The 12,716-nt window shown below is 51.8% G+C and overlaps 2 protein-coding genes across 13 annotated transcripts in view; one reads left to right on the top strand and one right to left on the bottom strand.

Annotated features, from left to right (window-relative positions):
• LOC126518504 (uncharacterized) overlaps positions 1-12,716 on the bottom strand; it is a 212,639-nt gene that overhangs the window by 138,607 nt on the left and 61,316 nt on the right. For all 12 annotated transcript variants that reach the window (XM_072287101.1, XM_072287100.1, XM_072287106.1 and 9 more), the window contains exon 2: positions 9,050-9,120. The gene's annotated coding sequence lies outside the window, so the exon portion shown is untranslated. The remainder of the gene's footprint in view (positions 1-9,049; positions 9,121-12,716) is intronic.
• The window catches only part of LOC129381976 (uncharacterized), a 227,644-nt gene that overhangs the window by 61,094 nt on the left and 153,834 nt on the right, over positions 1-12,716 (top strand). The gene's annotated exons all lie outside the window — the stretch shown is intronic.

The raw sequence follows: 12,716 nt of genomic DNA on the forward strand, positions 1-12,716 counted from the left end.
GAGACCCAGAGCAAATGACAAGCAGCAGTTCTGCGAAGCGCTCAGCAAACATATATATGCCCTTGTGCGCAACAGGTCTGAGCGAAGGCAAGTCTTATGCCAGGCGTTAATCCTTGCGGAAAAAAGGTGCTTCACCGCTGTGGACCAGACACAACCCGCAGAAGCGTTTGGTTTGCGCTGGCTGGCCATGGCGTTCTGCTGCCATGCACTATAGGTCGCGGGTGCGAATCCCCGCCTCGGCACTCAGATGGGAGCAGAATAAAAAAAATAATAAAAAATAAAGCGCTCTAAACTAACCCTCAGTCCTCAACTGTGCCCCTGAAAGCTCATGGTCAAACTCTGTCAGTTATTATTACTCGCTTGAATGTTCGCACTGTGCACGGACTCTCATCCGTTCAACTGCAACGCATGGGTTGTGACAGATCTACACCGCAGAGAAAGGCTCCAAGCTCTGTTTTGGCTACTTTTTTTTTTTTCCTAGCACGCACCTAAGTCCAGGCGCACGAGCGTTTTTGGCGTTCCACCTCCTTCGGAACTCGGCCACCGCTGCCGGGACTCGACTTCGCAACCTCGCCCTCAGCGACAGAAGGCAACGTGCAACGCCGGCGGGTGCCAGTCGACTAAGATCAAAGTCCCTTACGTCGCGGTGCGTGTCTGTTTTACGGCGCACTTCGCGCCGCGCTTAAATTCTTACGTGAACTGGCGCACGAGGCAATATTAAACGCAATAGGCGCGCTTTGCGGCGCGGGTAACGACCTCCATGGCTGAGGCAAAGGGCGCGTAGTTACACACGGTTCCACGGTACCGCGCTGCTGCTCCCAGGGTGGCAGTGTGGGTGGGGGAGGGAGAGCCATTTCGCGCCTGCGCTTTACGACCGTATACATATAACCCGGAAGAGGAAAACATAAAACAAAATGAAACGCGAGACGTTGCCGAGACACGACCGAATCGCGCGAGACTATATAAAATAGATAGACACAACGCATATGTAGATACATATACGTGCTCTATAGAAAGGGCCGTGTGTGAGTATACAATATACTTTACGCGCGCTGCCTATTGCGTACAAAATGTTTAACAGTAGGAGGCGGATTAAAAAATAAACAACAAGGAATAGGAAAAGAAGGCTACTACGAACTGAAAGCGGCTTGAGCTCCCCACACGCACACAGGCAAAAAGGAAAGAGAGATAGAGGGAGTTATGGAATGGAGCACCCAAGTGAAACAGCACGCAAGAGACAAGAAGATCGACAAAAACAGATCGTCAGCATATTTGGTTCTCCTTCTTTTCCTCTCTTTCTTTCTCTTCAGGAGGGCTTGAGCGAAAAGCCTCTTTCGCATTGCGCGTTCCTCGCACTCAACGTAAAACGCGCGCGGCACAGCGGTAAATATTTTAAAGGCGCTCTTGGAAAAAACACGAAGGCGGTGCCGGTTGCGAATGCCTCGCATTTGCCTCCGCGCGCGCATCCGGGGTCTCATAATGCACGCTTGCACAACTACTGCTGCTGCTGATGCTGCCTAGACCTCCTCCTTGCAAGCCTGCTATATCCGACGGGCGGGCGACATTCTTCAACGAAGGACGCGTTGTGGGGACGCTTGCGGTGATGGCCCGTGGGTGGCTCCGTATACACATTCAGTATATATAATCCCGCGCCCACCTAGTAATTTATTATTTCAGGCTACACGAGTAACCGCACTTCCCACCCCACACTATAATGTATACTTCCACGAAGTTGACTCGTCGGGCAGTTCGGCATTTCGCTTTTGTAATTCTCGGTGGAGTTCGAGCGGGGGTGTTTTTGCAAGGCACGGGTTCGAGGACCAAACGTGCATAGACGTGCTAGTTTTCGCCGATGTGAGGACGTCGTGCAGTGCGCAGTTATAGTCCTACAAATGCAAAAGTAGGATGCAGTGCTGCTGCTGTTGCCGTTTCAACAGCTGGAATAGCACTCCAGGTCACCCGGCACCCTAATATACTCCAGGTTATCGTTAATGCAAGTCAGCATGCCTAATCTTTGTTTGCTGCAAAATTGTTTTAGAAGAGTCCAGAGTGGTCTAGATTTAAAATTTGCGCATAGCACATGAGGGCGTATTACACGTGCAGTACGGATGCAGATTACTATTAATATACATCGGATGTACTGGCCTGGTCATGCGACCAACGCGGCAGGCTTTGGGGCGATATGGATGCTGTATGAGACTACACGGGCGTGTGGACAGGGCACAAACACAAAACGTGCGGAAGCTGCAATCACGTCCACGTCATGTCTGGCTTGCCCCGCTAGAAACAGAAGCCCTGCGTTGACGCGCGCATCGGCCAGTTACTTCGCACGTACACGTTATATAGGTCAGGTTATTACTGCTTGCATCATCATCAGCATCATCAGCCTGTTGTATGCCTACTGCAGGACGAAGGCCTCTCCCTGCGATCTCCAATTACCTCTGTCCTGCAAGCAGTGCAAGCAGTAATCACTCAATTACTGCTTGCATGAACTGCGTAAACAGGCATTGCACGTCGAGACATTACGTAACAATGCGGTTATGTTACGCTATTTTCAAGTCAGCAGATTTAATGGTTCGTTGCCACTGCGCACTATACAGTCAGCTAGAACGATAGCTGAGTCCAGAGCATGCGCCGTCGCTTCGACCTGCAAAAGCCAAGCGGTATGCGCAGTAGGCTTCGAAACTCATTGGAACACCTGTCACGCTTTCGAGTTCTCTGCCGCTTCGTTGCATCAGGTTTGCTTGATAAATCCAAGCTGTCACTTGTCGCTCCCGATCATCGCATGAATGAGATGACGATGCTTATAGATATGAGGTTGAAGGAAAGTTAAGAAATACCGGGACCGAGAGGAACGGTTCTCTTCAGCCGGGTCTCGGGAGCAAGCGCATAACTCCAGCGCGGCTTCTGGTAACGCGAGCTCTCCCTCCTCGTGCAAGATTAACGCGCTTAATCAAAGAACCCGTGCCGGCAGAACCCACCTCGCAGATCCCCCTTGCCAGAAAGCCAGAGAGACCTGTCAGAACGAGAGAGAGAGAGAGAGAGAGAGAGAGAGAGAGAGAGAGAGAGAGAGAGAGAGACCGCGCACACAGACCTCCAGGACACGGGAAGTAAACAAAAAAGGAAAAAAAAAGGGGGGGCAACGCGAGTCCTTACTGCGGGGATCGGAGGACGCGGACTATAATTCATAGTTGTAGATGTTTGTGTTAAGGCTAAACGTGCTGACGTTATCTGATGGTCACCGGAAGACCCAGACTTGAATTTAGCCATCAGTAGTCGAACAAATGGTGCCGCTAGGAAATAATGATACGTTCACTTCTTGTTACGTCTTTAGGAAGCTCTATTCAACTCTATATACGAAGCGTATCGCTTGGTGGCTGCAGGTGTTCTGCTTGCGTGAGCCGCTGACGCTATCCACGCACTGCGGCTCTGTTTGGGTTCGGGTTACCGGAGTCTCGGCGTTCGGAGCGGGCGAGGGCGCTGCTGCAGCGCCGCGTGGCGGTTGTAAGCAGCGAAAGCGATGCAGCTCGCAGCGACATAGCAGCTTGCGCTCCCTCTGTCGGTCGAGAACTCCCTCTGTCGGTCGGGCATCGGTGCCTGTGTGGGTTGTTCAAGCTGTAATAGAAGAGCTCGGGCTGGGCACCGCTACCGCACCAGGGAGAGGAGTCTCGATCGGCGCGTCTGATCGCGGCTCCGTGAGCGTCGGCAGCCTCCGCCATGAGAGGCGGCGATCGTGTTTCCTGGCGCCGGAGCCACACCGGTAGTGATTCATACGGCGTCCTATCTCCCCAAGATTCGTTTGGATGAGCCAAGAGCAGGGTCCGCTCGCTCTTCTACAAATAACACTTGGAACGCAACGTGGTCCCGTTCTGACGGTATACGTGCAAAAACTTCCTGATTGGGACGAAAGGATTTGTTTGCTGTCGACAAATTCCGTCTATGTGTTAAATCTGCAGGGAGTAGACTGCGGAGGCTTGCTTGCACGTTTCTTCTAGACATCAGCCGAACTGGTGTCTTTCCAGTTTGCTGTGCACATTGCTTCGTGATCGTCATCACTGCTTCACGTTCGAACATAATTACAGCACCTGCGGCATCCGCCCCAGCCTACACGGGGAGAAAACCAGCCACTCCATCTCTGGGGATATAGGAAAAGAAAGCGACAATAAAGAATAACTAATAAATACCAAGTTGCGGGAAGGGGGGGGGGGGGGGGGCAGCCTTCGATCGACGGTCGTGCTCGTTATTAACGAGACACGGCGTTGAATCGCTAGAGCGTGAAGTTGCGAGTACACGAGGCCTTTGGAACCCCGTCATTTAATTCCAATGCGTTCTATGGGACATATTCTTCAAGCAACGGTGTTTTTCTAGGCTAAGCGCTATACGAGCAGCGCCGTCTCCTGAGGGATGAGCTTGTCTCGAAGATGATTATTATATACATATAGCGGGGACATGTCGAGTATGATGGCGACACACTTACGAGGCAGAGTCTCCTCCTCCGCATCTAAAGACAAGGGACGCTAGCAATTAACGTCACAAGGGTGATTATCAGACTTCTACAATCTTTCAGGCACACGAGCGACCGGAATACTTCAGTTCGACGTAAGGTGGTGATTCAAGCTCGTTGGCTAGGTCTATTTCATACTTAGAAACAGCGCATAAGACATGAAGGAGAGAGCAGACGACATTAGCGTAAAATGGGGGGGGGGGGGGGACGCAGACAAAGCAAGCAGAATTAAGAAAAGGTATGCTTATGTTATATCACGAGGATGAACACGCCGGAAAATCTAATTCGCCCTATTTATAGGCGTTTCCCACCAATGAACACATTTTGTACCATGGTATCCAATCGTTGTGCCACACTGCGTGCCTATCTTGCCCTTGTGCTGGGCTCCAATTTTAACATCCACCGACCACCTTCAAAGTTCGACGAAACTGCCGACCAATTTCCGGGGGTCGAACTGAGGAGTCTGATGGTGTGCCGCACCGAGACTTCTAGCGCGACGAAAGAGGTACGCGACGCGGGTGACGTCAGCACGCGCTCCGCCTCGTTCCTGCCGTCGATGGGTCTTAAGGCAGAACCGGCCCATTGTTAGGAGGAAGAGTCGCCACTAGCCGCCCGGTCGGTTTGGTGCGCTCTTACCGTTACTTGTACGCCATTTTCTGCTATATCTTTACACATTGTAAATGCTTTCCGTTTCCTCTCCTTCGTCTGCTCCAAGAATCCGTCTCTCGTCCTCCACCCCGAAGCCACAACACCAACTCACCCAGGCGTTGGTGCAAAAGAGCAGGAATGTAAACATGCGGGTATCTCAGCGAGAAAGAATCCTTTTTTGTCTGCAGTAGCGGCACTCTAGATACGCCGCTGGATCGCAGCCGCGTCGCGTCGCTCGATCGGTGAGCATTCACGATCGCATACAACTTTGCCGAGTTCTAGGCGCCTCGAACTCCAGCCGCAAGTGACCATCGCCCGCTGTTAAGAACGGCCTGCTCAGGTGCAAGTTTTGCCAGCCAGTTGCGACAGCGGCGGCAACCTTTGCTTGGAACGCCACCGTTACGCTCTAGCCTCGTCGCCATTGTGACTAAACGCGGTCGGTGGACCAACTATTGTTACTGAGCCCGCCACCGCCCACCTGGTCGGCCGCGAGCGGGAGGGTGCCCGCGGGAACGTCTACTGATGCCTCTTCCCACGCGCCGTTCGAGACGCAGGACAATGGGCTACCGGCCGCGCTGCGGGGGTCAGCTCCGAGTTCTACGAAGTCCGTGTGACGTCGGTTCCGGACCGTAAACCTGTGTGTGTGTGTGTGTGTGTGTGTGTGTGCGTGTGTGTGTGTCTAAGCCGTCCCGCGGAGAGGCGGCTTGTTTACGATGGCTGGGGAATCGAGGGGGGACCGAGTGTTTATAAACCGCTGTTGTGCGGATGCTCGAGGTACTTTCTCAAGCAGTCATGTTATACCCCTGTCACACGGGCACCCGCGAACTCCGTTGAGCATGAAACTCCCTAATGGAGATTGACGGTAACGGAGTTGCGGCCGTGCTACACGGCACAGCGCGAGCTTTCGATGGCCGCCGCACGGGGTACAAACGGCGCTGCTGCGCTTACTTCCGCGTGCAACTGTTCACATATACGGTCGCCGTTAAAGTAATCTATGTGCATTTTTTTAACGCAGTATGTAATAATATAAAATCACAGCGAGAAACTTTGCGGTACGTTACCGCAAGACTTTTGTTTTCCAAGCATAGCGAAGTTGCAAGCGATGCTGGCCACACTGCGCTCTTGCTTTCGTGCGTGGGCAGAGCGGGTCACGTTGTTGGGTCGGTGCGCTTCGAGTTGTGATTCCGCTGTGTAATCGCGCGTGTCTGTGTGTTCGCGGTGCGCCGGGATCGCTCATGGTGCGTGTCACCCGGAGAATCTTACCCGTACGGCTTGAACGATACGTGCGGCTCCCGTGCATATAAAAACAAACAAAATGGCGGAACGACGTTTCCCGATGCAGCGTGGCGAAGTATTGGTGTAGAGAGTACAGGTGCTGATGCCCTTAAAAACAAATTAAAACTTCCATTATGTGGCATATATCCCAAGGCAAAAAAAAATAATAATGCTAAAATTTGTAAATTAACCAGTTACGACGATTTTACTAGCGTAGTTTTCTGCAGAACTGTAGCTGCCTGTGAACGAGAGTACTCCATCCAACCGTAATGGTCATTGCCGAACTCCCTTCGCCCAAAATCTCCATTTAACTTCCTTGGCGCAAGGGAGACCGTGTGACACGGAGCGCAACTCCATTGGCGTAAAGACGAAGGAGTTCAACGGAGTTCGCGGGTGCCCGTGTGACAGGGGTATTAGACTGTTGTACTTTCTCTCGCAATCATGCTAGACTGATGAACTGCATGTCGATACTGTAAATAAACCCATATTCCTCGTTCTCGATGAGAAGCAGTCCTTCCCTTCAACAACGTCCTCAGCGTGGATAAGTTGGACGGCGGCATGGGCCAGCTACCTTCTAATTCATGCCCGACTCCAATCTTGACAACGAGTTACGAACGGTGGGATTGAGACCCCAATCCTGACACCGCCTTTTCGGCGGTATACGAAGCCGCTCAACCAGCTACACCCCCGAGGCAGTGCGCCGACAGACGGACCTTTGCGTGTATTGCGGGTCGGGCCGTTTTTTCGCCGTAGAAAAAAAAAAGAACAGCGTAACGGGAATACGAGATCCCCGCCCGTTACTTCTGCGGGGCTCCTGTTTGTCGGGCCAGCGAATGTGTCACGTCGGCCCGTCGATTTGACTTCTTTTTTTCCCCTTTCTCTCCCTCTTCTCAGCTGCTCAGCTTCCTACCCGCTCGATCCCCCTCTCCTTCTACCAAGAGTTTTTTTCTTTCTTTCGTTTTTACACCGAAGCTGTATATGGCTAGGTTCTCATGAAAATTGTGTCCGCGGGCAAGAGCCGTGTACAATGGAAAAAAATAAATATATATATAGCCGTCTCAGTCGTCCAACTGTTTCCGCGTGATGTTATCAGTCGGGGCGGTCGCTCCGAGTGTTAACTTCTTATCGACCATGTTATGACGCATGACCTTCATGGCCACATATATAAAACCTGGGATGGCGGCGCTCCTTCGCTCCCAGTAGAGGGTCGAAAAGTATAATAAAACGCAATAGTGTCCTCTCCTGACGTAGTCGTTTCTCTCAGCGACGCTATCAGTTGCACTTTGGACTCAGCATGGGTAGGAAGCGTATCGTTCCTCTCCGAGGAGGAAGAGCGCGCCTTCAAGGAGCGCCAACGAGAAAAGAAGCGAGAATGGGCGCAGAAGCGGCGAGAAGCCGCTGCAGCCGAACATGCAGCGGCCGACCGTTCGAGCCCTTCCACTTCGAGTAGCTGTGCCCACAATGACGAAGGGCAGCTTGCCCGTCTAGACCAACGGCGGCAGCAGAAGCGGGAATGCCAACGTCTTCGGCGAGCAAAGGATGACCAACGATGAGCGGGCCACCGACAAGCGCGAACGCCACGCCTGCCAAGACCCAGAGTACCGGGCGGCCCAAAAACGCCCGGCGGCGAATTGGCTCCGCTTCCCAAGAGCCACAACAAGGTTTTCAGCAAGAGTTTGTCGGTGACCTGCTCGGATCTCCTTGCGGTGTGTGTGTGACAGACTGTGGTTTGCCGGAGACTTGGCCAGCATCGCGGGCGTGCGTGACCAACAGCAGCGAGAATGTGCGGCGGCGACAGTTCGGCAGTGCGTGTCATCTGGCTCTGTGCCTCCAGACCAAGTGCCTGTGTGCGGACATGGCGCGAATCGTTGTTGAAGGGAGCAGTGCCCCGGTTCGCCACCGTCAACGGCTACGTGTACCCCTCTGTGCCGGATCACCTACCCAAACTGAAAACGTCGCGGAGGAGAGACTGGCCTCTCCTCGCCTTCCGCTCATGTGCATCCGTCGTCTGACCCACGGCAGTGGACCTTATGGCGTCAAAGGTATCAAAGGGCATGTCGTCAACGTATACCGAGTGACGTATAGACCACCGTAAATTGTCTGCCCCGTCACATCAGCGACCACATGACAATTGACGTGCCCATTAAACGTCGGCTTTTGGCGAAGCCTGCATGCAAACGTGGGCTCGTCAAGAAACCAAACGTGAAGACGTGGCTCGAATATCTCGTTGCCACACCACTGTACCAACCGCAACTCCAGGCTGCAGAGGGGTCTCGGAATTACTTTCCGCAGCTCCCACGTTCTGCGCGCGCATTAAGATTTTGTACGTATGACATTACTATAATTATGAACATCTGATACAACGACTAAAATTTCGCTCCAACTGTGCCTTCGTCGTGTGTAGTAGTTCGATAAACGACAGGGTGCGCCCCGAGGAGGCCTCAAGGGTTCGTACCTGTTCGTCGTCGTTCGTGTACCACGCGAGCACCCTAATTGAAACGCTCTCCCCGCTTCCTATATAATAAGCCCGTTCGCCGGCAAAGACGCAAGTTACGCAGTTTCTTGTTCTTACATATATATAAGAAACGTGTTAGGGATGTTACTGCACGACGCAGTCCTTACCTTATAACTCCCCGGATCAGGAACCTGGGGGCTGGCGTACAGGTTATACCACCTCGTTGCGTTCAAGTATCCTGTAAGGAAGCAAAGCGAAAAAAAAAGAAACCTCATTAGAATGTGCCAAATGAAGACGACGAAAGATTAAAAAAAAGAGACAACGTAAAACCTAGAAGTCACCAAAAGGTCGGAAACCCGTGTTTAGAAATGATGAACTCCCGAGAAAACAGGCGGAAGTCCACCAACGGAGAATAATAGATTCGGCTGCTCGGACTCACGCACGCCATCATGGCTACACGAGGAATGGCGCAACGCAACGAATAGCTTGGCAAGGCGACGTAATAAAATTAAAACAATTAGGTTGCGCCGACGAGCGACTTAACTAAAGCGAGAGAGGATGCGATAGAGAGCACCTGCTCCCTATACCGAGTCCAAAGAGGAAGGAGTTAAGGAATCGGACGTAAGAAGTACCCACCAGAAGAGAAAACAGGAGAGAGGTTCAAAAGAGCCACGCAGGCGGATCGGACTAAAACGAAGGCAAACAAACCTCGCTGCAGCCGCACGAGGGAAAGAAAAGGTTCGAAGAGGCGCAAACTCCTTCCGAGTATCGCACACTAGGAAAAAATATAGTAATAGTAAAAGTGACGAGGAAAGACAAACGCAAGAAGAAAAACAAACGAGGAGGGAAGTAAGAGAGGCTGCTCCCCTCCCCCTCTCTCTTGATCTCCCCATCGGGTTGCGGGAGATCAAACAAAAACGCATGCAAATGAACCGCGCGGGGCCGCGTCTGCAGACACAGTGCACGCTGCGTTCGCAAGAAGGGGAGAGAGCCCGTTCGGAGTCGCGCGGAAGAGGTTCTTCGCTCTGTCTACGCGTTAAGCAGGCATAAGAAGGCACGAAAGGGATTGCACCGACGAGCAGAGGAGTGCACGGGGCATCCAGCGCTGGCGCCCATATTTATCTTTCCCCCGGGCCCATATGCCTCCGATACGTCTACTGTACTGCTCCGATGATGGAGGCAGTGTGTAACCCCGCCGACGCACATACGTCAGCGTGCGCGGGATGCCTGTATATATATGTGAAGCAGCGCGATCTCGCTCGAGCGCCGAGTATTGTAGACGGAGTGCATCGCGTCCACTGAGGCATCGGGTCTTGGCAGTACAACGTACACACGCCGCGGTTCCATCAAAGGGGGCGCTTAGGCCTCCGCTGCAAGCTCGTGGTTCCTTTACTTCACGTTTATACGAGCTTTTTTTCCACGACCTCTTCTTTGCCTTCCGGTTGAGTTGTGGTCAAAGGCAGTATATTTGTACAGGCATGCATACATATATATATATATATATATATATATATATATATATATATATATATATATATATATATATATATATATATATATACATGTATATATATGTATGTATATAGTAGGCAAAGAGGGATTCTTCAGGCTACCTTTCAAACGTAAAGAACTTGAGTGGTGCTACAAGGTAAACAGAACAAGTATTTAATTTCGACAGTTTCGATCGGTGGACCGATCTTCATCAGGGTTTACAAAAAAAAATGATATATATATATATGTGTGTGTGTGTGTGTGTGTGTGTGTGTGTGTGTGTGTGTGTGTGTGTGTGTGTGTGTGTGTGTGTGTGTGTGTGTGTGTGTGTGTGCGTGTGTGCGTGCGCGTGCGTGACCGTGTGTGTGTGTGTGTGTGTGTGCGTGCGCGTGCGTGACCGTGGATGGACGTATAAGGTAAACTTACCGCTATAACATGCCCATTGACCGCATTTAGCGTGAGGTGTAATCGTTTCTGGGCGAGTGGCACCTCCGACGTGACAAGGGAACGTGGGTGTGTAGGTTTCGAAAACCAGTGACAGGTCGGTGACAGCTGTCAAGAATACCCGGAGAAATTCTTCCTCTTCCTCCAAAAGTGTGCTGGCTGCGCGTGTTCTCCTGAACTCCGCGCCTCCCCCACCTCCCGCCCCCCATAAACAGAAAGTAAGTTCCATTGCATGCTGGTCACACAGTCACAAGGAGAAGACGCCTCTACTCCCCCCCACCCCCCGCACACACAAACAGTGGGATTCAGCAGCACCGAACATGCCGTGATATTCCACAGTATTCAGGGCACTCTGAAAGCAGGTCTAGCGTAGGATATTTAACCTCGCCGACGGCCCCGGAAGAGCTCCGCGCGCACTACTTGCAAGTTGCACACCAGCGGGTAGAAGTAATTATTTTACAAGCTTGGATTTAATGACCTCGACGTAGGGGGAACGAGTAATCCGAGCTATGTTTAAACAAACCCGATAAAGCCGGGTCGTGCCGGCTTGCCGAACAAAAAGCGGTCGTTGGGTTCACGTAAGCGCTACAACGATGCGCGTAAAGCTATAGCGTCGATCCGAGCTGTGTCAACTCGGTTTAGTGTAAACTGAGTTGTTAGCTGCAAAGGATGGAGTCGAGTCGCATCGATCTGCTTCGCAAAATGCAAGTAAACGCAATCGAGCAGCTCCGCAGGTCAGCCCGATTTCCGACAACAGATCCGCTCTAGGATTCCTTGCGGACAAACATAGCGACAGACGAGGAGAAAAGGATTGCACAGTACGAGAGCGGCCTGTTGGCGAATCATCGTCTTTGGCACTGTTTAACCAGCATGCAAGGGAATCCAGCTCGGTGAACGCTGAACTATTTACTGCTCTAAACTTCCATTTCAATTCACCAAACGTCACCCCAGGCGTTGTTGATCCGGGGTTATACTTTTGCGGGTGTTCCGGCATACCCCCTACGCTGCTGTATGCGTCGTAGCTGCGCTAAATCTCTCGTAACAAATTATTTTAATAAAGCGTCCTTAGATGGAAAACGAGGGTGGGTGACCGCAACGCAGGATGCTACATCTTGTGACGTCTGCATTTCGCCAGGGCTAACAACGAAAGCGCTCAAAAAGGTTTAAGTGCGCCAATAATATAAATGCGCTACCCTAATATAGCGTAAAAGTGACGCCCGTAATTCATTTTCCGTGAAAGTGCTTACTTCGCCAAATGAGCCGCGATACGCAAAAACGCTCCGATCGAGCATAACGTCGCAAGCTGTCGCCCAGCCAGACGTGCTGTCTAGAATGTCAGCGCTATGCTAAAACTCTCTAAATACGCCCTCGAGCGGAGAGGAAGAGGTATTGAGAGACAGAGAGAAAGTGAAGTACGTTTTACAGTGAGCGAGTGAGGACAATGCGGTGCACCGGACTTAGTGAATATGCAAAGCGCAGTAAACAGGACGATGCGCAATGAGAGAGAGAGAGAGAGAGAGAATGCGAATTCTCCGAAAGTTTCTGTAAGGAAAATGCCCTGGCCCATTCATGTGCAGTCGCGCTTCTTTTGTTGCTCCAGCCTCTTTGTGCGGGAAAGCAGGGCTTCCTCTCCGCCGTTCCTTTTATGAAGAGGGGGAACGGAACCGGGGCAGGCGATACATCATCAGCGTCTGCGCGTTATGAGCCTGTGCAGTACGTGCTGGGAGTCGAAGGCACCGACAGAGAAAGAGAAAACACACACTGAGGCGGTGGAAGCAATTTCAAGGAACTCTTCGTTATCCGCTCGATGCGCAAATATCTTTACTTGCCGTCGAAAACGCAGTTTTACCTAGCAGGCTGGCGGTATCCAGCTACGTGGCGTGTTCGATATCTATAACA

The sequence above is a fragment of the Dermacentor andersoni genome, chromosome 3 (genome assembly GCF_023375885.2).
Source record: "Dermacentor andersoni chromosome 3, qqDerAnde1_hic_scaffold, whole genome shotgun sequence".
Classification (NCBI taxonomy): Eukaryota; Metazoa; Arthropoda; class Arachnida; order Ixodida; family Ixodidae; genus Dermacentor; species Dermacentor andersoni.